At 39.4% G+C, this 25883-nt stretch overlaps 1 long non-coding RNA gene across 1 annotated transcript; it reads left to right on the top strand.

Moving 5' to 3' along the window:
* Positions 1-3112: 3112 nt before the first annotated feature.
* On the top strand, positions 3113-24588 carry LOC133391230 (uncharacterized). The gene is made up of 2 exons (XR_009764699.1): positions 3113-3405; positions 21332-24588. It is a non-coding gene; the product is annotated as an uncharacterized LOC133391230 (long non-coding RNA).
* Positions 24589-25883: the final 1295 nt, after the last annotated feature.

Raw genomic sequence — 25883 nt, 5'->3', positions numbered from 1 at the left:
CAGATAGAGAGAGGCGTAACTCGTCTAGTTTTGTGCGCAATCCTCTTACGTTTTGATAGTAGATGTTTAGTCGATCGATCGAAGGAATGAGAGAGCGAGATGCGCCGGGAGTGCTCTCGCTGCAAGTTATTAACGGCGGAAGAGAGTCGGACGGATTGTGTGTATTAGATGCAGGGTTAGCTTCCATCAATTCGGGTAAAGTCGGTAGTTCATGAAAATCTTCAGCCGGATCAGCCGGTTTACGCTTGCTGAAAGTACTGCGTATAAGGCAAGCTCATAGGACCATGATCGGGCGAAATAGTGAAATCAGCGTTTCGCAGTTGTGTCGTGTGGTTGATAGAAGGTGGCGATGAATGATGATCCGATTCACGGGTAACAGGCGCAGAAGGTGCATGGGATGCTGCAGTAGTGGGTCGCCAAACATTGACGGAGCGGGGATTAAGGTTGATGAACTCCTTAAAAGTGATCCCGCGAGGCCAGGTTGAAGCAGCCAAAGCAATAGCCCGGTGCGAATCCGGTACACCAATTTTAAAAGATACGTAGGAGAGCGTAGAAAGATCCCGGTCGCGTCGTACAAGGCTGTATACCAAGATGTCGTCTGTCCCTATGTTGGAACAGGCCATTTCACGGATCGCTTCAATCGGAGTATCAGGAGCAATACGGGAGATAAAGACCCAAGTACGGGGTGGGCGTTCAGGAACGGTCGTAATATTGTTGTAGGACAACCCTGTACCCGATGACAGCATAGCGCGTGTAACGGTATTGGTAGGCGACGAGTCGGGAGAGCGATCCATCAATCGACGTTTAGAAGGATTCTCACCAACAGCTTGATGGGTGAGCTTAGAGGCCGCAACTGGATTCGTGGTCGTTGAGTGCGTAGCAGGAATCGCGGAATGGTGAGCAATCTGTGTAGTAGTATGCGTGGCAAGATGAGAGTTGAGCTTGTTCATTAGTGAGTTGAAGGAAGTGAGAAACTCACGGTGCATGAGATCAAGCCCCTTGATGCCATGCTTAACTTCATCAAGCGTTGTGAGTAGTGGAGCCTGTGAGTAGTTGCGTTCCATTGAGTGAGAAGCAGTAAGTGAGTCGATGAAATCTTTCACGGAACGAATTGATGATGCTGATTCCTGTTTCATCAAAGCTATCTCGTTTCTAAAACAATCCAGTGAAGAGGAAAGTTCGAGTCGCAAGCCAGCTGATGTCGCCTGCACAGAACGTGAGGTATCGCGGAAATCGGACTGCAACGATTCCAACAGGTAGGCAGCATCACGAGAAAGGCCGTGCGAAAAGCGTAAAGTGTCAACGGCCCGCAAACGCTGAGCACAATCCGCGCAAGCCCAGAATAGATTCTGTGACTTCTTAAAATCACGCAGGAGCGGGGTTGAAAGTCCAATGCACTTATCGTGGTAATAGTGTTCACACAGACCGAAGCACGGAATTGGATCGTTGCTAATAGCACCTTCACATTTCTTACAGATCACGGACGCCATCGCAAAATAGCGCAAAGTTCAACTGCACAGTGAGTGGTCACAACAACCGCAGGCGGATCGCAATGTTTATTTGTTGAACCGTACAATTCACAGGTGCCGCACAAATTTGTGATACGTGAACGCGCGAGTGCAAATTAACAGAACTAAAACAGTTCAAGCACTTAACCAAGAAACCGAAAAATCGCGGTAAAAAATCAACTTGGAAATAGCAGAGTGAGAAAGCACAACCAGCCGCTATGAGTGACAAGTGACAAGTGACATATGCAGTGAAGTGTTGACATATCCATGCAGAACGCAGCGAACAAATACCAGCGTGCGCCACGTAATGCGTTGCGATACGCTGCGTCGGAACAAGTACCAAGCCCTTAGGGCGGTGGCAACGCTTTTTCGCATGCGATTTTATCGGACGGCCTGTCAAATTTTTATATGGGAATTGACAGATAACGTCGGACGACGAAATCGCACGTCCGACGTTATCTGTCTAATCCCATATAAATCTCGTCCGATAAAATCGCATCCGATGAGCGTTGCCACGGGCCTTAGTGAGTTGAACGTAACAATAATGATAAAAAATATACGTTTGAGTTTGTTTCTACACATCGTGTATAATTACATCGGCATATTTTGTTTTATTCTGCCGTATGACAAAATCGCACGTCTTACAATACCAGTCAAATACGATATAAAATTTTAGCAGCACGTCCAATTACATCGCATCTCATGAAGTACAGACACGAGCCTTAGTTGTCAGTGTTGAACTTCTGGTTCTGGTCGCTATTGATTTCCATATTTCATATGGAGTTTACTGCATATTATCATATGGGAAATGGAGGAATTTTCGGTCAGTATTATGAGAAAATCTGTGATTTTCGGTAGGCATATAAAAAATCGGTAGGAATACAGATAAGGGAACGGTCAGAACCTCGCCGAATGCGATTTTACCACATGCGGCAAGAAATGAGTTATCTTGATTTTCTAGGTTTTCAAGCTATTGTTATGATATTTCATTGTTTCTTCATAAAGATAAACATTATTTGATATGATTTTAGACATTTGACATCTGAAACAAAAGCGCATGCGGCGATGCGGCAATATCCAATGATTTTGATTTTGCCGCATCGCCGCTTGCGGCAGATTTGTAGGTGCTGTCATTAACGTCAAATTGGCAGTAGGCTTGTGAGTTTGTGTTTCGTCAAATTTTATTTTTCCAACACACAACACAAACAGATGTCATTATACAAATCTTCCGATTTTGACAACTTGTCTTTACATTTTATTTATTTATTTATTTATTTATTTATTTATTTATTTGCTCTAAAGCACTTTACCTCCTAATATCCCTACACCTTGGATCGGATGCGATTTTATCGGATGAGATTTATATGGGATTTGACAGAGATAACGTCGGACGTGCGATTTCGTCGTCCGACGTTATCTGTCAATTCCCATATAAAAATTTGACAGGCCGTCTGATAAAATCGCATGCGAAAAAGCGTTGCCTCCGCCCCTAATAATCGGGCCTAAAATCGGTATTTCTGGTCACTCTGGTTAGGATTTGCTTTTTACAATTTCACCTTGTCATACTCATACACCTTGAGCGGGGTCGTCTAGAAAATGTTTGGATCCAGTTGGCAGCACGGTCAATTGGCATCAGTTGGACATTTTGCACATTTGCTATACGCAATTTGTAATTTGTTTGAAACTTTAAGTTGCATTTAACGAAACGAATGAACAGGGTACAGAAGTATAGCAAAGGCATTTTTACTGGCAAAAGTATCCCTTTGTGTGGATTGAGAAAAATACATAAGCAGTTTTTAAAATAGTTGCCGTATTCCAAATCGTGGTGCATTTTTGTGTGTGATGGATAAAGAGACGCAGTTTTCGTGAAGTTGTATGCATTAAGCAATCATAACAGGTAAATTTTCTACGAATTGTTTGGTATTATAATAAATAACGCGTCAGTTATTCAATGCCATCATACTAGATGTTGGATCATAGCTTGTTCAATTAAAATAACTAACAGACGAGAGTGGAATTCTGAAATGTGTTTTGTATTACAGCATATTACACTAAATCCGAGATATGCGGTTGATGAAATTCGGCAGTGCTTTAAACACAATTTCGAATGGAAATTAACACGTTCAGCCCGGCGCTGATTTTCATCAACTTTCCGTTCCGCCGGAATCTAGAACGCTAGCAGTTGACTGTAAACCGAATGTGCAAAATTGAGTTTTTTTTTTAGCTAAACTTAAAACTGTGCTCTGTTCACCAATACTGTTATGTGTGGGATGATGTTTTTATCAACCAAAATTATTCTCACAACATTATTTTATTTGCCCACTGCTGCTGTTCAAGCGAGTAGAATACAGTTGTTTTCAACGTACAGTCAGTCCAAAAAGTATTCGTCTAGCTAAATATTTTGCAGGAAAAGGCGAATTTTGGCCGCTGTTTTCATCAACCAAAATTATTCTCACAACATTATTTTATTTGCCCACTGCTGCTGTTCAAGCGAGTAGAGTACAGTTTTCAATGTATGTTGTTTCCATAGCATAATACGATTGGCAAGTCCCAGGGAATCAGCTTCGGAATCGATTACGTCAGCGGTCGGCAAACTTTTGAGGCAAAGGGCCAACTTCAGTAAATGATCGAGTGCCGCGGGCCAGGTGAATGCGGTATTTTTATTATTGCGCTTAAATGATTACATTTTAATCTTTGACAAACAGTTCAGGTGTTATTGTTGTTTTTCTGTAATTAAATCATCAAAATACGGTTCAAAATTAATGATACCGACTTTAAAAACGAATTGTAATATTAGTCATTTGAGAATCAGCAAAACATGACTAAACATTTGATCAGTAAAAAAATAACAAAAAGGGATTAATGTCGCTTCTTAAAGACCCCTCCTCCCACGCCGCAAAAAAATATTGAATATATTCCGGGTATGATACAAAAGTCTGAACGGCTGAAAAATTATCGAAGCAAACATAGATTCAGTAATTATAAAAATGCTTTATGGACAAGTCAGATGTCATACCATGTCAGATCAATTGATAACTGATTCCTTACGAAAACGCACTTTGACAATCGTTGCACTCGTAAACAGCAACAGTGTGGAATCGTCGTTCTCATTAAAATAACAGGAGTTTTAAATATTTGTTTTTGCTTTCAAATATGATCGAAAATATCCCTAAAATAGTTCAAAGGGAAACCAACTGATATGTGTGAAATGAAGAAAAAAGAAAAAAAAAGAAAAAAAATATCGCGTGAAAATGTATGGAGCTTTTTCACTATATTTAAAATTTTGTATTGCATGTTTTGCGCTGGCGATAGTCTAATGCTCTCCCATCAAATGCAAGTCGCATGCAAATCTTTAGATAAATTTATTGTAACCAGGCTTTAGTATATCTCAGCAATATTAAATTTCGTGTGCGATTTCCTTCATTTCGAAAGTCTTACTATCTTGTTGAATCAATGTTAAAATTACATAACGGTTGCATCAACAAAATTGACAAATTAATGGATTTATCATGGGATTATCTTCACCCGCTCTAACAAAACGTTAATTGCACTTTAAATAGCAGTATCCCATGAGGCAACAGACAACCTCTATCAGTCACCTTACCTTGACACCTCTATCAGTCGAACTCTAACCATGATTACCAAAAAAGTGAACCAAACAACTTATAAGCGTGCGCGATCAATGAATGACACCCCGTAGCTTTTTAAATGGACTGCGTACTGAAGTCTGTCGTCGCATAAGAACATTTCAGCGTTTTGTTCACCACTATCTTGGCACTATAAGGCAACAATCAAAGCATTGAAATAAAGCCCAGGTTCTTGTTTGAGGTTCCAAAAAAGCTAAAAATGAAGACAGAGGTACAAGTGGCTACATTACTCAGTTATCTGGGCCGGAAGATCGATGCAACCCACCAAACAGTGAAATAGTATGGGAAACATAAACACACATATCAGCAAGCATAAATCGCGTCCACTGACTTCGCAAAGGCAAACAATACCGCCAAAACTCAATGCGTTCATATTTCGTTAATTTCGGTTGTTGAAACATGACACCATAGTCTGCAAACTAGTACAACATTCGTCACATGTGTTCCATCGAATTTTTCTGGACCAAAATAATGCAAAAGCTCTACTCTAACAATTTTGTCGCGAGCACTTAGGATGCCTATATGCATGTCTTCGTCCATTATGGCGAATTTCCAGATAATTGATGAAAGACAACTCCAAAAGTCTTAGTTTTATTTGTCCAAGGAAGCTTAAATAATTACCTTTTAAATGATGTACATGTAAAGAAAATATCTCTCCTGGTTTTTTTTCTACAGCCAGCCGAAAAAAGGCAATTTTTTCATGTAAACGTTACGGGGATATTGATCACGAGTTCGAACATACCGAACGATCCGTCATTCCATAGTACTTTAATTAAAGTTGAAAGAGTACGATGTTATAAAGTTTAATTCTAGAAAATATTCAGTAAGTTGTATACGAATAGTTTCTTCCCATCTTTCAAAAACAGTCAAAACCTTTCGCGAGCCGGATTGAATGTTGCGGCGGGCCGCATTCGGTCCGCGGGCCGGACTTTGCCGGCCGCTGGATTACGCTATCGGAGTTTCGGAACCGATTCTGATTTCGGAGCCAATACCGATTCCGGAGCAATTCCAATTCCGCAGCTGATTCCGATTCCGGAGCTAATTCCAATTCTGGAGCCTATATCGGAACCAATTCCGTTGCCGATTCCGGAATCGATTTTGAAAACTGATTCCGGACCTTCTATTCAGAATCGATTTCAGAAAACTTCGGAACTAGCTGAAATCGATTCCGACAGAAACTTCATTTTCCCATCACTACAAACAGAATACAGTTTTGCATCTCGCAATAACTTGCATATTAATTCTAGCTAAAGTTGTCATAAATGTATTTTATAGTTTAGGACATGATTTGTTGTGCTTTTTTTACCACTTTCTCCTCTTCATCCCCTTCCATTCTCCTATTCTTGATGGTTTCATCAAGATCTAATGATGTTAATATTTTGTTAAAAATTAAACATTCAACCGATTTTGCTCAAATTTGTAGAGAAGATGCCAAAGGGTGCTACAATACACTGAGAAAAATTTCATAATGGGGAGTGATCACTAAAAATCATAATTCTGCTTAAAAAAGCTCCATCCTCTTATTTATTGTTTTTTTACCTTGAACATGTCATATCTACACTTTCTGTGGCAATGTCTCAATCTTATTCTGCTGCAACTCCACCTCCAATTTGTGTACTCATTACAAATTTTGAACTTTATTTTTTCCTGAATTAATAACCACGGCAATGCGTGGTGATTAAGAGGAGTAGAAATGTTGTGCATCAGAGCTATTGTTTTTATGCAAAAAATTTAACAATTGATTTTGTTTACATTTCCCAAACTATGTATCAAATATTAATGCTTTAATGCTGGTAGTAAAAGAGTCGCTATAGAAAAATTATTATGCGCCTCAATAAGTATGTTTTTTTTTCACTTACATCCTTAACAGTTATGTTGTTGCTTAGTTTACTCGATCCTTTTCATTTTCATTTTTGGTGTTACCAAATTTTATATCGCAAGTATCAATAAAATACATTGAATACAACCAATTGCAATTGCTAACCACCAGCCTTTCATCAAGAACCATTGCATTTATTGTTTTACATTTTTTTCGTTTTCTTTTATACTAATTTTTTCTAATAAACAGCATACTTAAAGCCAAGCCCAAACACTTTTGTTGTCCGTAACACACAGTAAGAATAATTTTTCTAAACGCTTAAATGCCATTTTGCGTAATGTCCTACGCGGACATGCCGACCTATACAAGCTTTCATGAGTTATTCACTCATGATTGTCAGTTTTGCGAGTTCACTATACTGTAGGACGAGTTAGAAAAGTACATTGCCAATTAAAATTTCCAGTTAAATGTTTAAAGTCTACAGAAAATATTCACATTCATTCTATAGAAAGGGAATATGTGATTTCATGGAACTTCACATGTTAAGAAAGCCTACATAAATAGCCAGTTCCGCTAAGCTCCAGTCACCCACGGCTCTGGAGTCGGTTATAACGCAGCACCAAAATGAGCAGCAGCAGTTATAATGAGTACCAAAACAATCGCGGGCTGAAACAATCGATTTGTTGAGATTGTTTATGTTCAAAACTCAAATACACAAATTTGAACACATTTTAACTAATTTTTTATGTTTTTTTTTTTTAAACAAAAAGCATGTAGGTTGACTGGGCCAAATGAGCTATATTTTGTCGCGCGAGACGTTTTTCGATTGGTGCCAGAGTGCAGCCTTCGCTTGACAGGTTGCTCGGACAGGCTGCAGCCCAATCGATTTGACACATCAATTGTCAAATTCAAAGCGAACTTCCCTCTTGATTGAATTTAAAAACAATATTCTAAAAGGTTAAACCCTGCGTTATATTCACGAAAGAATCATATAAAACAATTAATTGAGCGGTTTAAACCACCCCCTTGATACAACGAACATAGTTTAAAATTAATTTGAAACCAACCAAACTAACAAAAACCGTTCATATGTCCGTTAAATAGAGAATACTCGTACTAATTCTAGACACCACTGATCCGTTAGAGAAAAATTCTTTCGAGAAACAAAAAGACTATTTCTACACGGCCGGGCAGCGTAAAACTCACTCAAACAAAACGATAACTAAAAATAATGCTAAGATAAACATTGCTGTTCCACAAAAACAGTCCGGCTAAAACATCTTTATTTGCAAAATATTAATTTCAATGTCGTTTATTGAATATATATTGAATACTAATTAAGGCCCGGTAAAATCTACCGGATGTCCTCAAATTTCGAATCATTTTCATACTCTACACGTCCAGTGGCAACAACCATAACTCATAGGTGTTTGAGTTCTTATTTGTTCTTACAACTGTTTTAACCTTGTAGCTTCCTTGTTGTTACAGTTCTTACTGTACATTGCAGAACCGTTAAATATCGATGAGGCTACTTTTGAGCCATACTGATGTAAATCTTAAATCTTAAATGCCTCTGTAGACGCAAATGTATAATTTTTTGATTATTATTTTTTGGTTATTGGCGTGATTTTTTTGGAAAGCATAGCTAAGTAGTAATCTCTACAACGTGTTCATTGAAAAACGTATTGATGTGCAGTGGATTAAAAAAAATTAGGGTGACTTCTGTTTTTTGTGCCCATAAATGTTAAGATTGAACTACAAAAATATGATATCGCACGTGGTTCGAATTCCATTTCTACTCTTTTTTTCGACTTATGTTTCATACGTTAGGTAATTAGTAATAGATGCTTAGAACAATTTCAATGTAAATTTGCTTGGTCTTTAATTTCATGAGGGTCATTTCCAAAAACGCCATCAAAATTTTATTTTATTATCCTGAAACTGGTTTTGAAGTATTCAATGGAAAGGGTATTTGTGTATGAGACAATTGTTACTGTTGTGCCAAATATCAGATTTCGACAGTGAACATATCCCCTTATATAACCATTCCAAATGTATAGTTCTAATATTCCAATCTATACTGTTATAGAAAAGAATGATTCAGCACTGTTATAGCCTTTCCAGATCAATTAACTAAATTCACATTTACTTGCAAACTACTTTATTTACTCTTGCCGCCCCACATTTGTCAAATTTTGCTTCTAATTTGACGTGTCCTTAATTATAACGTGGTTGTTCTTAATCGACAACATAGTACGGTGATAGCATCACATGGTAGATATTGTCGTCACTCTTGATAGATACAGTCAGAATCTTTTCAGCTCTCTTGACCACGTTACAGTAAGCATAGTTTCATTGTGGATCATTCTGCAGTTGATGCTGATCCGGCTGAATGCAGTGCGCACGGTTGTCTCCACTAACGCGCAGTATGTTGCAGTCATGTAGCACAATGAACCATCTCTCCCTTTAGTGCTTTGTTCCCGAAGGACATCCTGAAATAAGTAGTTCTTCCCGCCCTCGAGCAAATCGTTAACTTTCAAGCCATCAACATCCGCCCCTTTCTTGCTCGGAATTTCATCAAGGCTTTTTAGCATATGGCCGCTTATGGTCTCTCGGCTACATCCGCCTCTTATTGTCATGCGTTTTCCTTGTCCCGACTCCAATATTGCGGAGTCGTAGATTTGAGGGAGTAGTAGATTTGGGGCGGTCCCATGGTACGTGGTCGTCAACTCGAACGACTCAATAACATGCCCGTCATGGGTTCAAGCCCATGGACCGTCCCCCCGTAGCAAGGATTGACTATCCGGCTACGTGTTAATGAATGTATGTAGTATGCGAGGTGCTTAAGCACCAATAATGAGTATGGTTGGCTTTATTAATGATTGAATGAATTGGAATATCAACCATGTCACAAATAAGCTATTTTGCACAGTTTTGAAACATTTTTTTTTAAATATTGCCTTGAATATCTTGATTTATAATGTAAAGGGGTATGAGATGGGACACTTTATCATCAGGTGGCTAATTTGCTACTTTAATAAAAAAAAATCATTATATCCAATACCACGTGTTTTCAAATCGGTGTGTGTAAACAAAACATCTAAGTAACCATTGCCCTCATTACACGCGGGCTGGCAGTGTGGCATGGAGCAAGTCCTTTCGCAGCAACTCGCGTTGCTAAGAGAGCTGCGCTCACCGCTTTCGCTCTCTCGCTGAATGTTTACACTCACGTCATTGTGGCGATTTTCGATTTTATATATAGCGAGATCGGTGTAGCATATCTACTATAGTATAAACTACATTATTATTAACCACACTATCAGCTATAGACACATGGTAACAAATCACACTATTGTAGCACATTTATAACATATTCAGCAAATCAGACCAGGGCAACAAACCCGAAGAGTTCAGGCCACACAGTCCATTCAAAAACATCCGAAACATGCATCATAAGCAAAAGCAATTGTCACCACAACAAAAGTAGGTCGCCGTCACCGAGAACACATAGCAACGTACAAGCGCGGTGACGAAGACACCCATTTGAAACCTTCTTGCGCGAAACTTTCTTGCGAAACTACAGCATAAGCACGCAGCGACAAAAACACCTCACACCCTCCCTGACGCATCCCATACAAAACAAAAACAAGTAATTGTCACAAAACAACACAGCGACCTAATTTGTAAGAAATTGCACCGAACCAATATATTTTATCGATAAATAAAACCAACACCGATCACGACAGATCAGATTCGTTCGGACTGCCAAGAGAGGACGTTACACTTCCTAAACATCTTCGAGTTTCCAGTAAGGGAAACCCCTTAGGAGTTTACATGATCGCCTGGACGATCAAATTCCGGGTTCAATGCCTGCGAACAAACGGCGTCCACAGGCCTGCCCACGCCCGAAGGCAGAGCCGATGGCATACGATTCTATCTTCACCATTAACATGAGAGGAACAGAGCTTATACCCCGAACGTACCCGAAAGGTATGCATGCTTTACTCATCAGGATCTAAAGGCAAGGACAAGGCAAAAGAGACACAGAAAAATTTCCTCACGGCTACACATGTCCTTTTGATGCGTTGTCTATGCGTCTCGCTCGGTATCACAGCAGCATACGGCAGGTAAGCAGTACAAATACTGCTACCTGATACGCACACATGTTTATCGAACACAACTATTCGGTTCGGCTCGGTAAACTTCACGAGGATGCCGGAACAAAAGGGCGCAGAGTTTTTCATGATTTTGTATGACTTCGGCTGTTTTGGACCGTGCGTGTAGGCGCAGGCAATCAGTCCGCTTTGAACAGTTCACTCCACCTCGTCTCATATCAGTAAAAACTGACTCCCCGCTAACATAGTGCTCGACGGCCCCCGCGTACGTTCGATCACATTACATCGGCACCGCAACCGAAAACTGGCGCGAGGACAAGCCGTCGTATCTGCGAATCGTCGTAACTCGGGGGATGCCTGTACAGGCCGGTATGTTCACGTATGACGTTTACGCCAAATTTAAGAAGAAGAATTTTTGGAATATTGTCTTATTTTTTGATAAAAATAACCCAGCTCTTATTAACTTCACGTTTTTTACACAAGAATATTTGAAATTTGCCTTGAATTATCGGGTGTTTTGTTATGACAATGTGCTCAATTAATCGCTTTTTCAAATATCCTCCTCATAACGCAATGTCATCATTGTATTGAACTGTCATTTCTCAACAGCACGGATAAACGGACAGCCGGATAAAAGGTACCCGGACAAACGGCGCTCCACTGTACTCTCAAAAGAATTCCTGTCATGTGCCCAACTCTTGCATGGATCGAGTCCCTGATGCTCACGACTGTTTATCCTGGTATTTGAGTAAACCAATCTACTAACTGGTATCCAAATGAATGATGGCTACTATGGCAGATCTTAACTACCTACACCAGATTAACAGTTATTATGCCAGATAAGAAAAAATGAAGCTTTGGGATAAAATCGTTGTAATAGTTTTAGTACTCCTCAGATTGCATATTCTTCTCATTTTAATAAAAACGAGACATTGGGGGCCTTCACGATTCTAGTTAGTTTTTTGTATGGAGTTTGACAGTTGGAGGCTGAAATCATGTAAACACTCCATACAACACCACACAAAAAACTAGCCTGCAATTTTCAGTCTAGATTATTCTAGCCACAAAGCTAGAATTAGATTCGAGTACCTGCTCGAAAACACGGGTTTGTTTACATTTATCCCAAGGTGTATTAAAGAGATCAGGTAATGCAATATAGAATCAAAGTTTATGTAGTCCAGGTGGTCTCATAGCATTTTTTTATAACCAATTTTGAGCATCACTTTTTGACAGAACGAGTGAAAACTTTTGCTCAAACGAGCTTTCTGGAGGCTTGACGAATACTCAAAACACTCTTAAAATATTCATTCAGAAGCAGAAGCGATAAAAATCAGCCTTCTAAATTCATACACCTTGGGATAAGCCCACCTGTATATTATACTCACTTAGATAGCTGCTCGAAAACAGCTATACAATGCAAACAGCTGACACGCTGAAATTTCAGCCTACGAACTTACAACGGAAAGGCCCCCATTGATGTTATCCCATGTGAAATCGGGTAAATTAACTAGTTCACTGGCAGGGTCTGAGGCCTGCCACCAGGCAAAACGTGTTAATTAGTTTTTCATATAAATTTTAACATAATTGAAAAAAGATTCTGTATCAATACGGTGTGTACATAATTTTATTAATTGAAACCAACAACTTAAACAAGATTATCTAAATCTCAGAGGTGTTTTCCCGAAAAACATGGTATTTGTTTTAAGCTCCCTTCCGAACATATTAACCGCGTCACACCATTGGTGTTAGCATAAGTTATCATATTTATGTCCGTTTTTAGGATACAATTGTGGTGAAAATGTGCAACCCATTCTTTGAAGGTGACTCCTGAGGGTGTCAAAATGTCATTGTTTATTTGTTTGTGATATTTTAATCGCTTTACAACTTTGTGCTTTGCTGCTATTCATCCGTTGTGTTGATCGGCATCCTATATTTCTCATGTTTATGCATATGTATGTTGTGTCACATTGCGTACGTGGACTGCCACTGAACCTTCTGAACACCTAGAACCAGCGGGTAATGCTAGTCGGTATCGCGAAAAAAATATTGAAAAAAATTTTTTTTTTTGCACAAGAACCGTGGTCGGTTAAGGCCTCCCCGTAACACTGGTGGGCTTGGGTTTTAGTGACTTACTGATTACACATACAGTGCTGGGTATTCAAAATCGGACCCTTTTAATTTCTGATACTTTTTCTACCATGAACGATTTCATCATTTTCTCCCTATGTTTTTTACCTAAGTTTCTCTACTTGTGTTTTCTATCAGTCGAGAACTGTTTAAACAACCTTTTATTTTATACGACTGGAATGAACACGTGCTCACTCGAAACGCTGCGATACCAGGATGGCAGTCAACATGCAAATGATTCACTAATGATCAGTGCTCTAACCGTAGAACGCTCATCAGGCTAATCGTATACCGATGATCGTATAATTTCTACAGATATTCAACCGTTAAGTAATTTTAGGTTCGTCTTCTGTATGGTTCGTTGTTCATTTACAGTCCGAACTCACTGGTTAAACTTCGATTCCCTGCATACTATAGACTATGTGTTTTTTAGTTGGCACGTTTTTTCACCCAAAAAACTTCTGAAATTTTCCTAGGCAAGAGTGAATGAGAGCCATGAGATGTTAGTGATTTTTTCAAAATCTGATTTTTCCATACAAACGCATTCGTTTTAATTGAAGTGTCTGTCAACTATGGAGCGTTCAACTATAAAGCATGCTTACTAAAAATTGTTCAACTGTTTTGATTGTATTCCGCGAAATTAAATAGTGGGAATTTTACGTGTTCCGATAGTTTTGGGATTTTTCAAACATTTTCTTAAATGGAAACGGAACTTTCTTTCTTGTTTTGGCGGACTCATTTAGAATCCAGTTGGAATTTGCAATGTGTATGTATTATTATTTATTATCTTTATGATCCTTACAGGGTTTTCCAGGAGTTCTCATAGCAGTGGGACACTTAATTTACTCCTTCTTCCGTGAAATGAACTTAATGTAATGGGAATGGGACTCTACAGCACCCTTGTTGGACAAATGAAATAGGAATTTCCAATAGGAGCTGTCCAAAAAGGGTGCCTTAGAGTCCAATTTCCATCAAATGAAGTTCACTTCCCATAAGAAAAATTCAAGCAAGTGTCCCACAACTATGAGAACCCCTGGAAAACCTGTATTCTTATCCTTATGAATATCACTATAACAAAATAAACATAGTACGCACTAGTGATGGGTAATCCTTTAGTGGAGTCATGGATCAACTCCGACTCCGGTGCGCAAAATATGACTCAGACTCCCGATGATAATCGAATTTGACTTCGGATCAGTCCGGATCAGTCCGGATCAGTCCGGATCAGTCCGGATCAGTTCGGAACAGTCCGTATCAATCCAACCAACACCGTCATCTCCCCTCCCCTCAGAGCGTTGGAGAGACGGGCGGAAGTCCCATCTCGTGAGGAGCGCTACCGCAGGCGTCGGCGAACACCCATAAGCAGTGACGATGGTCGAGTAATCCCACATTTGTTCGAGGCGCCTCGAGTAGGCATGAACGGCGCAGAAGTGATTGCAGTGATCGAGGCGGACGTGGCCTCCCGTTGACTAATGTTAGAGCTCAGAGGAAGATTCTAAGGGAGGCCGAAGTATGGCAGAAAATACGTTCCCCGCATCCTGAGCGGCAATAACGGTAGCATAATAGAAATACGGGAAATAATGATGTGCTAGATGCATTGTCGGCTGGTCTCGTAATACACTCGACAACTCGCACGACTTAACAACATGCACGTCATGGGTTAAAGCCCCAAATGGACCGTGCCGCCATACGTAGGACTGACTATCCTGCTATGTGGGGAAATCAATTAGTCACTGAAAGCCAAGCCCACAAGTGGTACAGGCAGGCCTTGACCGACAACGGTTATTGAGCCAAAGAAGAAGAAGTTGGAAGGATTTAAGGAAATAGCTACATTGTATAAGTTGGAGGGAACAGGAGAAGGAAATGATAGAACTTTTATTGGTACACAAATCAAGATAATTTTCTGAGCACCAGCAGGACAGAGAGTTGAGGATAGATTGAAGGTTGGAGCCTTGAAAATCCTTGGCTTGGTGTTGTCCATAGGTTGCAAATTATTAACTTCTTGGCAACTAGGCAACTAGCTTTTTGAAGTACAACAGTAACTTGGCTAAGGAGTCCTGGACTGGTGGAGCCGGTGGTACGGAGTCGCTAAGGCGAAGCTGGGTAAGGAGCCGGTCAGAGCCTGCTCCGAAATTGTGTTGTTTTGCCCATCACTATTGGCAACAGCAACCAAGTATTCCTCATCTATAAGCTTCTGGTACACAAGCGTTTTGCAGTTGCTCGCCGTGTACAGCTCTACCTCTAGTGTCTTACCTTTCTCCATGTCAGAGCGATGGATATTTCGCACGTAAAACGACGCTCGATAAAGTTGCTGCTCCAGCCGTCGGTAAACCTCTGAAATGGGTAGTTGTGCATTCGGCCGAACGCCCGCCAGTCGCACACATACGTTGTGCAGAGGTCCTTCTTAAGGAAGGCAACGTAGACGACACGCACAGTATCATGTACTTCGTCCACCTCTTCCACGATTCCCCGGTAGTACAATCCGTCACCACTATACCGAGCAAGGCATGGTGTTCCTGGCTTGTATATGTCTGCCTGCTGCTCGCCTGCTACCTCTCTTGCTCCTACATTGCCTCGAGTTGCACTGCCTGGCTTATCTGATCGATCTGCTCCGCAAATTTCTCCACGCTGGGACAGACGTAGAATGTCTGTTCGTCGCCAAATCGAGTGAAGTCGGCAATGAACCCTTCCACAGATGACGTGATAGTTAGAAGGTAAGGATGATGTCGTGATTTAACTTCACCCTGAACCGTAACCGTCGACTTGTGCTCGGAGGACTCGTACTGCATCAAGATCTCCAGGTCTCTCTCTATCGCTGCACTGGGATAATTGATTCTCATCATGCGCAACAGACTGGTTGAGTGCGCCAGTCCGCTCGTTATCAACTTTAGGTTGAAGTTCGTGTAATCCGTTTCTTTTGGTTCCAGCGCATATAACATCGTCTGGCCCCAAAGCACAACGCAGCGCCCTCGCAAATCGCTGTCAATTGCTTGGGGGTTGATTCTTATATAATTGAAACTGAATGAAAACGAGATGTAAACAAACTAAATTTGAAGATGGTAATTCTTTTCAGAACGATTTTTTTTTAATATGGCGCGAGAAAAACTTTATTATAAGAATAGATTTAAAAGTAGAGCTATGTTCCACACATGCACCACAGCAATTTAACTGCGTTATAAATAATTACAGGGTCTTCAAATTAAGCGGTCACACATTTTATGTCAAACTTGCAGATTTCAGCTGAAAGTAACGCAATGAACCATCCGATTTTTGTTTTACACGGCGCATTACAGAATTTTACAAGTCTCTTTCGAATGTAAACATAAAAGTTAACCGCCTACTAGATATTTTTCAACAGCTGTCAAATGGTGTATTTGCTTGCTAATGAAATTTCATTTTTACATATGATTTTCAACAAATCGCAAAGAACTGTCATACTAAATTCAGCTTGAGAAGTGTTGAAAATCATGCTGAAGAAATTAAAATTTATTATGATGGAAATGAAACGTTACATAGATGTGAAATAACATATTGACAATAACAACAAAAATAATGGAGCATTTAATATTAATTATGAAATTATTGTACAAACCTTGTTGACATGCGGCATCAAAACCCCAAGAAAAAACGATGGCTTTATCCCGTTTAAGTGTTGAAAATCCTGTTGACGGAATTGAGAATATTGTGAGAAAATATTTGACTGTTGAATTTGATGTAAAAGAAGAGAAAGCTTTAGAAATTTAAGGAGATGTTTCTGTTTCTGTGGATGGGCTGATAGTATTGAATCTATGTTAAAGTCAAGAGAGCAATTATTCCTTAGAAGTGAGTAACCGTGGCATTCAATCAAAAGGTGGAAGATTGTTATGTCGGTACCGCAGAATTGCCATAGAGGAGGGCTGGATCATCCATGAGATGAGTGTGGGTCAGTCTAGTATGGCCCATTCTTACTCGAGTAAGGATCTTCTGGTCTTGATTCTTTTCTACAGATGGCCATGATGTCGTTGTTGTTTTCACTAGACGAAAGAAGTTGTTCTAGGTTTTAAACCATTCCTTTTCCAATGATACTCTTATTACGCCGTTAATGAATTTGATTGCATCTCTCTTAAGCAGTGAGGTGTTGAAGGAAGATGTTTTTCTTCATTGCAAATTATAGCTTACTAAACACCTAAATTTTGAGATTTTATTTTGCAAAAATAAAAAAAATAGGAAAAGTGATTTTTTCGACAAATAACACAGCAAAAAAAAAAAAATAAATAAATAAATATTTTAAAATATTTTTCAAATATCTTAAGATTTCGAGCAGATGGTACTATTTGCAACCCTCGCAATGTTTGAAGGGAATGTTTGACAGGCTTAGCAGGCTCTGTTACTCGACGACTTCTCTATGATCTGGAATTGAAAGAAGATATGAAATTATTTAATACGGTAAATTTTCATACTTCCAGTTGGTTTTGAACTGCAGTTCATCGAATCAGTATAGCTCTGCTTAACACTTACTCTATTTCAGGGTACGTAAAACGTCCCATTATTAACCAATATTAAGAAAATCCTATTCCATTGAAAGGATGGAGTTTAATCCAAGTGTAGGAATTGACGATGATATTGTAGAAAATTTTGTAGATAATTATGTAGTTGAACAAACGATTGTTCCTGCTGCATGTGTAGCATATCTGCTATACACAACTTATTATAATACACACTATCAGCTATAGACACATTGTAACACACTTTGGAAAGCCAAACCACACCATTGTAACACATTCATTATAACACATTCAGTAAATCAGATCATACCATAGCACCGCAACCGGAAGAGTTCAGGCCGTCCATTCAAACAAATAACAGATGTGACACACATATCAAAAACAACCGAAACGCACAACATAAGCAGGAACAGCATGTAACCCAAAGCAGGAACAGTATATGCATTAAACCCAAAACAGGAACTTAGTGACAAGAACCATCGTTCTTGTCAACAAAAGACAAACGTAACTAGCTGAGTGAAAACAATAACTTTCCAACATACAACCCGGAACCAAATGTGAGAAACCCTTAACTTCATTTGAGTATAAATCAAACCAACTCCGATCATGGCAAGTCAGATTCGTTCGGACTGTCAGGATAGGACTATGCCCATCCTACATCTATCGAGTTCTCATTTAAAGAGTTTAGATATGTCCCCCTGCCCAAGGTAAGGCCTCTAAACTCCAACGTTTCCAGTAAGGGAAACCTCCTAAAGGTTTCTATGATCGCCTGGACGATCAAGTGTCGAAAAGTCCGCTCGAACGAAGTTTTAATCCACCTCGGCTCATGTCAGTAAAAACTGACCTACCGCGACGGTACTCGAAGTACAGTTGTACGATCATCGCATTACATGGCGACCGTAACATTATCCAAACTCATTACATTGGCGACCGTAGCTATCATCCGAACTCATTACACATGTATGGAAGAAAATGGAAGTGAAAATGTTATATTTTAGCTACTAAAACAAATAATTGTAAATTAAAGGCATATTCTGCAACAATTGAAAATTCAGTCAGAAATTTATTTCTTCAATGGAAGCAGCTCAGTACAAGTTCCAAGAAGAAATGAGACATACATTAACAAAGCAGGAATTGAAAATGTTAGAAGTGCAAGTGATTTTCGAAGCAATATCATCCGTGACATGCAGTGTAAAAGTATTCTTCCCTCTATTGAGTTTAAACCTGTTTCGACGAAAAAGGAACTCGATGAGCTGGAAGAAAGATTGAATGGCACAGAATATTTCAACAACATTACCCAGTGGCTGAATGAAATCAACACACGATGTGATAGAAAAAATAAAATGCACGAAGCTCGAGATATTGTGTTTGATCCCGTATTTGCAACGTGTAGTTGGCAATGTGATCCACCAAACAACTTTAAAATACCATTAATGAAGTGTAGAAATATTTGTTATCTTTTTAAAAATATTGGAAGTACTGAATATAATCAGCCAAATACAGATGATGTGGAAGCACTTTTTAAGCTGAAACTGCGATATGCTTGGGGTTGCATAAGTTTAAAGGGAATAAAGAAAACTAGTTGTCAAAATCCTGTAAAATAAAAAATAGATTGTAAATATGTAAATACGGCTGTGATCGCCTATGTATTATTGATGGTTGATGGTATTGATAATCTAGTATTAAAAATGTGCTTTCTACTACTGTATAGAATTACAATGGGTGTTACAAGTAACCGTGCCGACGAACCGCGTGTCCTTTATTATGGCATGCGGAATGTAAACAAGCTAAAATGGCAGGAGATAGGTTTAGTCGTTTAGATAGGGTGACAAAGATCGATCTTCGAATTTCGAACATCTGCGTAACGCGATGACGCAACGGCCATCGCGGGAAAAAAAAGGATAAATACACTGTGCGCAGAACAAACGGTCTCTTAAAAAGTTAGCGAACGATAGACCGCGTTATTTTCCGTTTTTAAATAAAGTAAAGATTTGTACGTTAGTGAAACGGTCTTTATATCTTGTTCGCCGCCGTCGAGGAACCGACGGAGTTGTATTTGCAACACTGGGTGTGAAATGAGAGGAAAATTGTGATGTTTTGGGAATATGATGAAATAACGTGTAGGCGGTTGTACTTTCCATTTGCTAATGTGTATTGAATTGTCCGTTTGAGTTCATTTGTACATGCTATAATTCATTATGTAGTTCATCTAACCCTCGTCTATTTCCCTGTTTATATTCTAGCCTTCAAGTATTGTCTGGTCCTAATCCCGTTAGCATAATTCCGTTTAAATAATAAAAAAACACTAAAAAATGTAAAAAATAGATTAAATGTTTATTATATAATCCACCAGTACGGGGTTATTTATATGCAACTGGATTTATCAATGTATTGCAATATGATTCATTGTATCTATTTTTAATGATATTACTTACACATTGATGCCATTTTTATGATAGTTTATGTGTGAAATCAGACCTCAATATAATTAGCTCGCTCTCGTTTAGTTACCGGAAGTAGAATGATCGTATGATCAGTAAGATATCAAATTTAGCATACTTCAATAAATATGCAGGGGTTAACATTATACTTTGTTTGTTTTAGAATATATATCCTTATTTTATCTCCGAACCTTCTAATCGAACCTGCTTAACTGGCTATTAATACAATGCAAATTACCTTAATTTAAAGTATGCAACATAGGAGTAAAATGATATTGATAAGAAATGGATCGTGGAATTTTCATAGCCACCATTTTGCATTTGATATCTTGTATGGAAACTCGGCAGATAGTAGATGAAAAATAAGACTCACATCCAATGAAATTCAAAATGATATTTGATGATCATAGTGTAGTAAATGCTTCACATTGTTTACGAAGCAAGTGTTCATAACTGTGAAACGAATCAGCTATCATTTCAGCCTTCTTATATTTAAAAATGCTACACTTTTTGGTTAAAACCCAAACATTCTCTGGATTGTTCCGTAATAATAATCCTTCTCTTATAAAAAATGAGCAGGTCATAACATTCATCTTTAGCCTGGAAAATACTAGATCTTGATTTTTCGTGGCTACCTCAATCTCTCGAAGCAATAGAATTTTACCTATTGCCTGATGTAAACTTCTATACCCGTTTCGAACATAATACAGGGTTTTCGAGGATTATATAGACATGTTAAGCGAGTTGTAGATTCGTTCAGGCATATAATAGACTCTTTCAGCGAGATATAGAATTGTTCGGAAGTAGGCGTTGACATGTTCGGTTATACTGTAGAGCTGTCACTTTCGTACCCCTTGGACTGCAGCTTGGATCATTCTCATCAGGAGGTAAACAAACGGTTTTCGTAAAAATATGTTTGTTTTAACTAAATTATGTATTAAACAGCTTGGGGAATGATTATTAGCTACGTTTAGGTCTTTTGAGAATGAAAAATTGAACCCTGCCTCACAGTGTGTAAACAAAACAAATGACAGCACTACAGAATCGCTGAACATGTCCACGCCTACTTCCGAACAATTCTATATCTCGCTGAAAGAGTCTATTATGTGTCTGAACGAATCTACAACTCGCTGAACATGTCTATATAATCCTCGAAAACCCTTTAATGATGACGTAAATTTTAATTTTAGGAAAAACGAAAAACTACAACATAGTCACAGTTTGAAAAAAAGGGTGGAGCTGATAGAAAGGAACAAAGCTATCATACATGATAAGCAAAAAGGAACCTCAACTTTTTGGAATGATATTGCCAAAGATCTGAATCTCTTAGGACCCCCGACTAAAGACGGTTCTGGGTGGAAAAAGGAAAGTAGTCAACAAGTCTTCAACATTTTGGAACTATTGAGCATGTTTATTATGTATTTATATGCATTTTAATCGTTCACGATACAGGTATGGGCAGATTTTAGATCGGGGATGAAGAAAAAAGCTATCGCACAATAGCCGCGAGTATAGAGCAACTGGAGGAGGACCATGCACGATGCATAGTTTTTCTGCACTTGAAAGTCACGTTATTGACATCTTGCAGTTAAAAGATAGCGTTGTTGGGCTAAACACTAAAGGGTTAGGAGCACCATCTAATTCATCAGGTTCAGCACCTATCTCTGTTCGGAAAACACCGTTGGCAGAAAGGCCATCACAATCAACAACCCAACCAATTTCACTCTCATCACCATTGCCTGCGTCACCATCTCGTGCAGCACCAACTCCACAGGTTATGGAGTTAACGTCATCACCATCTCTACAGCATCTAAACCAAACGAATGACAATGAAAGAACACCACAGAGATCATCTCAGTCAGGGCAAAATAACACAAATCAACGTACAACACGACGCAAAAGAACAATAGCTGAATTGCAATTGCTAGAACATAAGCATTATGGTCGAATTAAACAGCAGCAAAATATTATTCGCCAACAACAGCTAGATTTGGATAAGGAAAGACTAGATTTAGAAAAACAAAAATTTGAATTCGAAAAATAAATAGAATTAAAAAATATGGAATTAAAACAAGCAAAGCTTGATCAAAAAAGAGAAGAATTGAATCTCACAAGGGAGTTAGCGTAGAAAGACCGCGAGTTAAAATTAACCATAGCCAAAGTGGAGCTAGAGCTAGGGTATAAACAAATTAGTAAAGAATAAATGCGAACTTTAATGTAACCAATAAATACAATTCCTAACCCAATTTGTGAAAACTTGTTTAGTCTCTACAATGCTCACACTTCTAACGCCGAGAAGATAGCCAGGCATGAAAAAGCAGCTCATTTACATATTAATCAGACGCTACTACAGCTTCGCCAGGCTACGATGCAATCTTTGAGCTTGGTCATCGAGTGTCATGCACATAACATTCACAGTTCATCGTGGCCTAGTGAGTTTGATTCATTTCATGACGGGGAGATATGTTGACATACATGTCATATAGCTTTATACCTAGTATAGCTTATACCGGGTCCACCATCGTCGTTTGACGCGGTTCAAAGTGCTTCGTAAATTTTGGAGTGGCCTCAAAGGTATGCGCAAAAGTGTTAAAAAGTAACGATATAGTCACAGCCGGTATGATTCTGCTCGTAGGTTGATTCTGCTCGGTATGGATGTAGAAAAACATTGCTGATACGGGAATGGATCTTTCTGTAGGATAACAAACACTCTCCTCTGTCCGTCCCATCTAAGAAGTTTAAAAAGCCTCAGTATTAGTGTATTTAATTTCGCAAATAATGCATTATAGTTGAGGTTGATTGTATAACAAAGCAGCAAATTAATCTGATGCTATCTAATGCACACTGAGCATAATGTCATTGCTGATTCCACTCCAAATTATGCTCAACACATATGTTGTGCAATGCACTGCAAACATTTTTGATTTTTCCACATTTTTCTGGTGCATAATTAAGGCAACCGTCTATACCATTAAGACATCTAAATCTCGATTTTAATATTCCTATAGTCATCTCTACGAGTATCCGGCCAGAGGAATGAGATGAGTTGAATAATGCTTCTTCAGAACCAGGATCAGGATCTCTATGTGGTCTACCAAGCCAAGGTTCTCCTGGGTACCTGGCGTCACCTGTGTCAAAATAGTAGTACTATAATTACGCAAGTCGGTATAGGTGTACTGATTTAAATTACCAAGTAATTTATCAATTCTTCCGGTTCTGTGTAGTTCTTCGAAATGTTTTCGAGCAGCACTCACTCCCCATACAAAAGCATCGTGATAGCTGCCTGTAAATTTGGCATTGATTGATCGTATGCGACATTTATGATCACAAAACTAGAATTAAACAAACCAGTACTTCATACCATAAAACCATTATTTTACACATGATTCCACATCGGAAGTTAAAACAAACATAACGTTGAGGCTATAAAATCGTTTTCGATTGATGTACAATAGAGGTCGGTGGTGTGGTTTTTTTTTTTTAAATTTTTATGTGTGTACAATTGATGCACATAGTAATGTAGGCAATGCCTGTTTTGCGGTGGAAATATTCCTTGGAATTATTTCTTTCGTCCTCATTCATCGTCAATGAAATCCAATCACCGAGAAAATGCGTCGCTTCTTTCCATCGAGGATAACCATATGCATAAATCCAACGCCTCCGACGGCTCCGACGGCTCCGACGGCTCCGACGGGTGCAACGGCTCCAACGGCTCCGAAGGCTCCGGACGGCTCCGGACGGCGCCGACGGCTCCGACAGCTCCGGACGGCTCCGAATGCTCCAGCTGTCGACTAGTGGCTCCGGACGGCTCCGACGGCTCTGGGCGGAATCGACCGTTTGAATTATTCGGAATCGGAGCCGGAGTAGCATTGCTCGGAAGCGATTCCGAGCCGTGGGTGCGATTCCGGTGACCCATCATGTGTATATCGTGAAATTTGCGTATGTTTTTCCACGATAGCTAGATGTCCGAACAAAGTCTCTACGCATGACATAAAAAAAGGATTTAACTGCGAATGTATCGTCCAGGGCGCGCGCGAGAGACGCATCACTGTCCTGTGCAGTACTACTCAGGAGGCTCGAGATGCTAAAATTATATTTGCGAATGTTGTCACAATAATGATAAGAATGAATACATGTATGTTTTCTTAAAAATGTAATGTTTTATATTTTATGCTTATTTTTTTAATATTTTATGATTTGCAAATGATGATCAAAACAGCATGTATGTACATATTCGTAGAAAACTTTTATTTTATTACAAAATGTGCAAAGTACGTTGAAAATTACAACGTTATTATTAAAATTAAATACGTCAATTAATGTATAAATACATATGTAAATCCATCACTTAATCCAAAACTCGAACTGCCTGAGAGCGAGAGAACAGTACGATGTGTAGTTCGTGTATAGTTCGCCAATAAAAAAGTAAAACGTTTTATGTTCTATTATTTAATCTGTTTTTTTTTACAAAGTTATTATCTATTAAGTTACGTTACACATTACATTCAGTTCGGATTGTTGATCTCGTTGTTGTATTGTGGACTCGAATGACCTTCTAATTGTTTTCCTCTAAAGCCGGGATTCCTCTCCCTACCTACCGGTACCAAGACGGCGGGCACTCATGCTCGTCAGCCGATGAGAGATTGCTCTCTCGGAAAGCGCACCAAAGCGGAACAGCGGAATAACGCATCCAATACAACTGTAGCAGGTGGAAATCTTAAGGACGAATTTCGGATAAAAAAAAAAAAAAATTACCACGCAGTGTCTGCAGACATTTTTTTTTCAAATCACGTCACGTTCGAACCATCGATCGCACTTTTATTATCTAATAGTAATGTCACGGTCGTGGGGGTGAGGCAGATTCTGTTTCCGAGTTGCGCGATTGGGCGCTCATCGGCGTCAGCAGATTGGTCGGTGGAGGGCGGATCATTCGACGGGCATGGCGTTGGGTGACCGATCGTGTCGTTGACGGTGCCGTGCTGTTAGCTCAACGCGAGCCCCGGGTGTTGAACCTTACGCTATGCTGTAACTGTGCTGATCGTGCAATCGGGCTGTGGGTTCAGCTGTGGCAGCTTTGTTCTTCGGACAGCATACCACCGATGATTCGTACGACGCGTGCTGACATTTGTCGCAACAATAGAAATAGGTCGCTGGGGCCTGGTAGAAGAAATAATATGGCACGTTAATGGTTAAAATTACTAATCATGTGCTATGAAGGACTCACCATATTTACGATGTTACGATTCCGATACCGCAGCAGAGGAAGAAAACGTTGAGCAGCTTAGATGAAGTATCTGTAAGCAATATAAAAGAAAATGTGTCATATATTGTGACTACAAGAGCAATTGTTTTTCTTATTATTAGTATTAACCACGTACCGTTTGCCACTCACTCCGCACGCGGCACACATCATATAAAACCGTCCTTGGTGAGAGTGTCGACAGGACATGGTTCCGAGATGGATTGGTGGTTCGATGTCGCACATAAAAGTTACTGAAAAAAATAGTTACAATAATTAGTTTGTTATAAAATGGAACGTAAGTATTATTGCAACCTACCTTTGTTTTGCTGCAAGCAAAACTATAAATGTATCCGTTGATCGACAGCAAAACGGTGATCTGAAACGACAAACAAAAACACAACACCCCCGCCCCAGTTGGTATACAATTGTTGCACATTTTGTGCAACAGTTGTAGTCCAGCCAGCACCACGTGGAGGTTGGGGTCGGAGTTCTGAAAATGT

The sequence above is a fragment of the Anopheles gambiae genome, chromosome 2 (assembly GCF_943734735.2).
Source record: "Anopheles gambiae chromosome 2, idAnoGambNW_F1_1, whole genome shotgun sequence".
Classification (NCBI taxonomy): Eukaryota; Metazoa; Arthropoda; class Insecta; order Diptera; family Culicidae; genus Anopheles; species Anopheles gambiae.
This window is presented reverse-complemented; position numbering and strand designations above follow the sequence as displayed.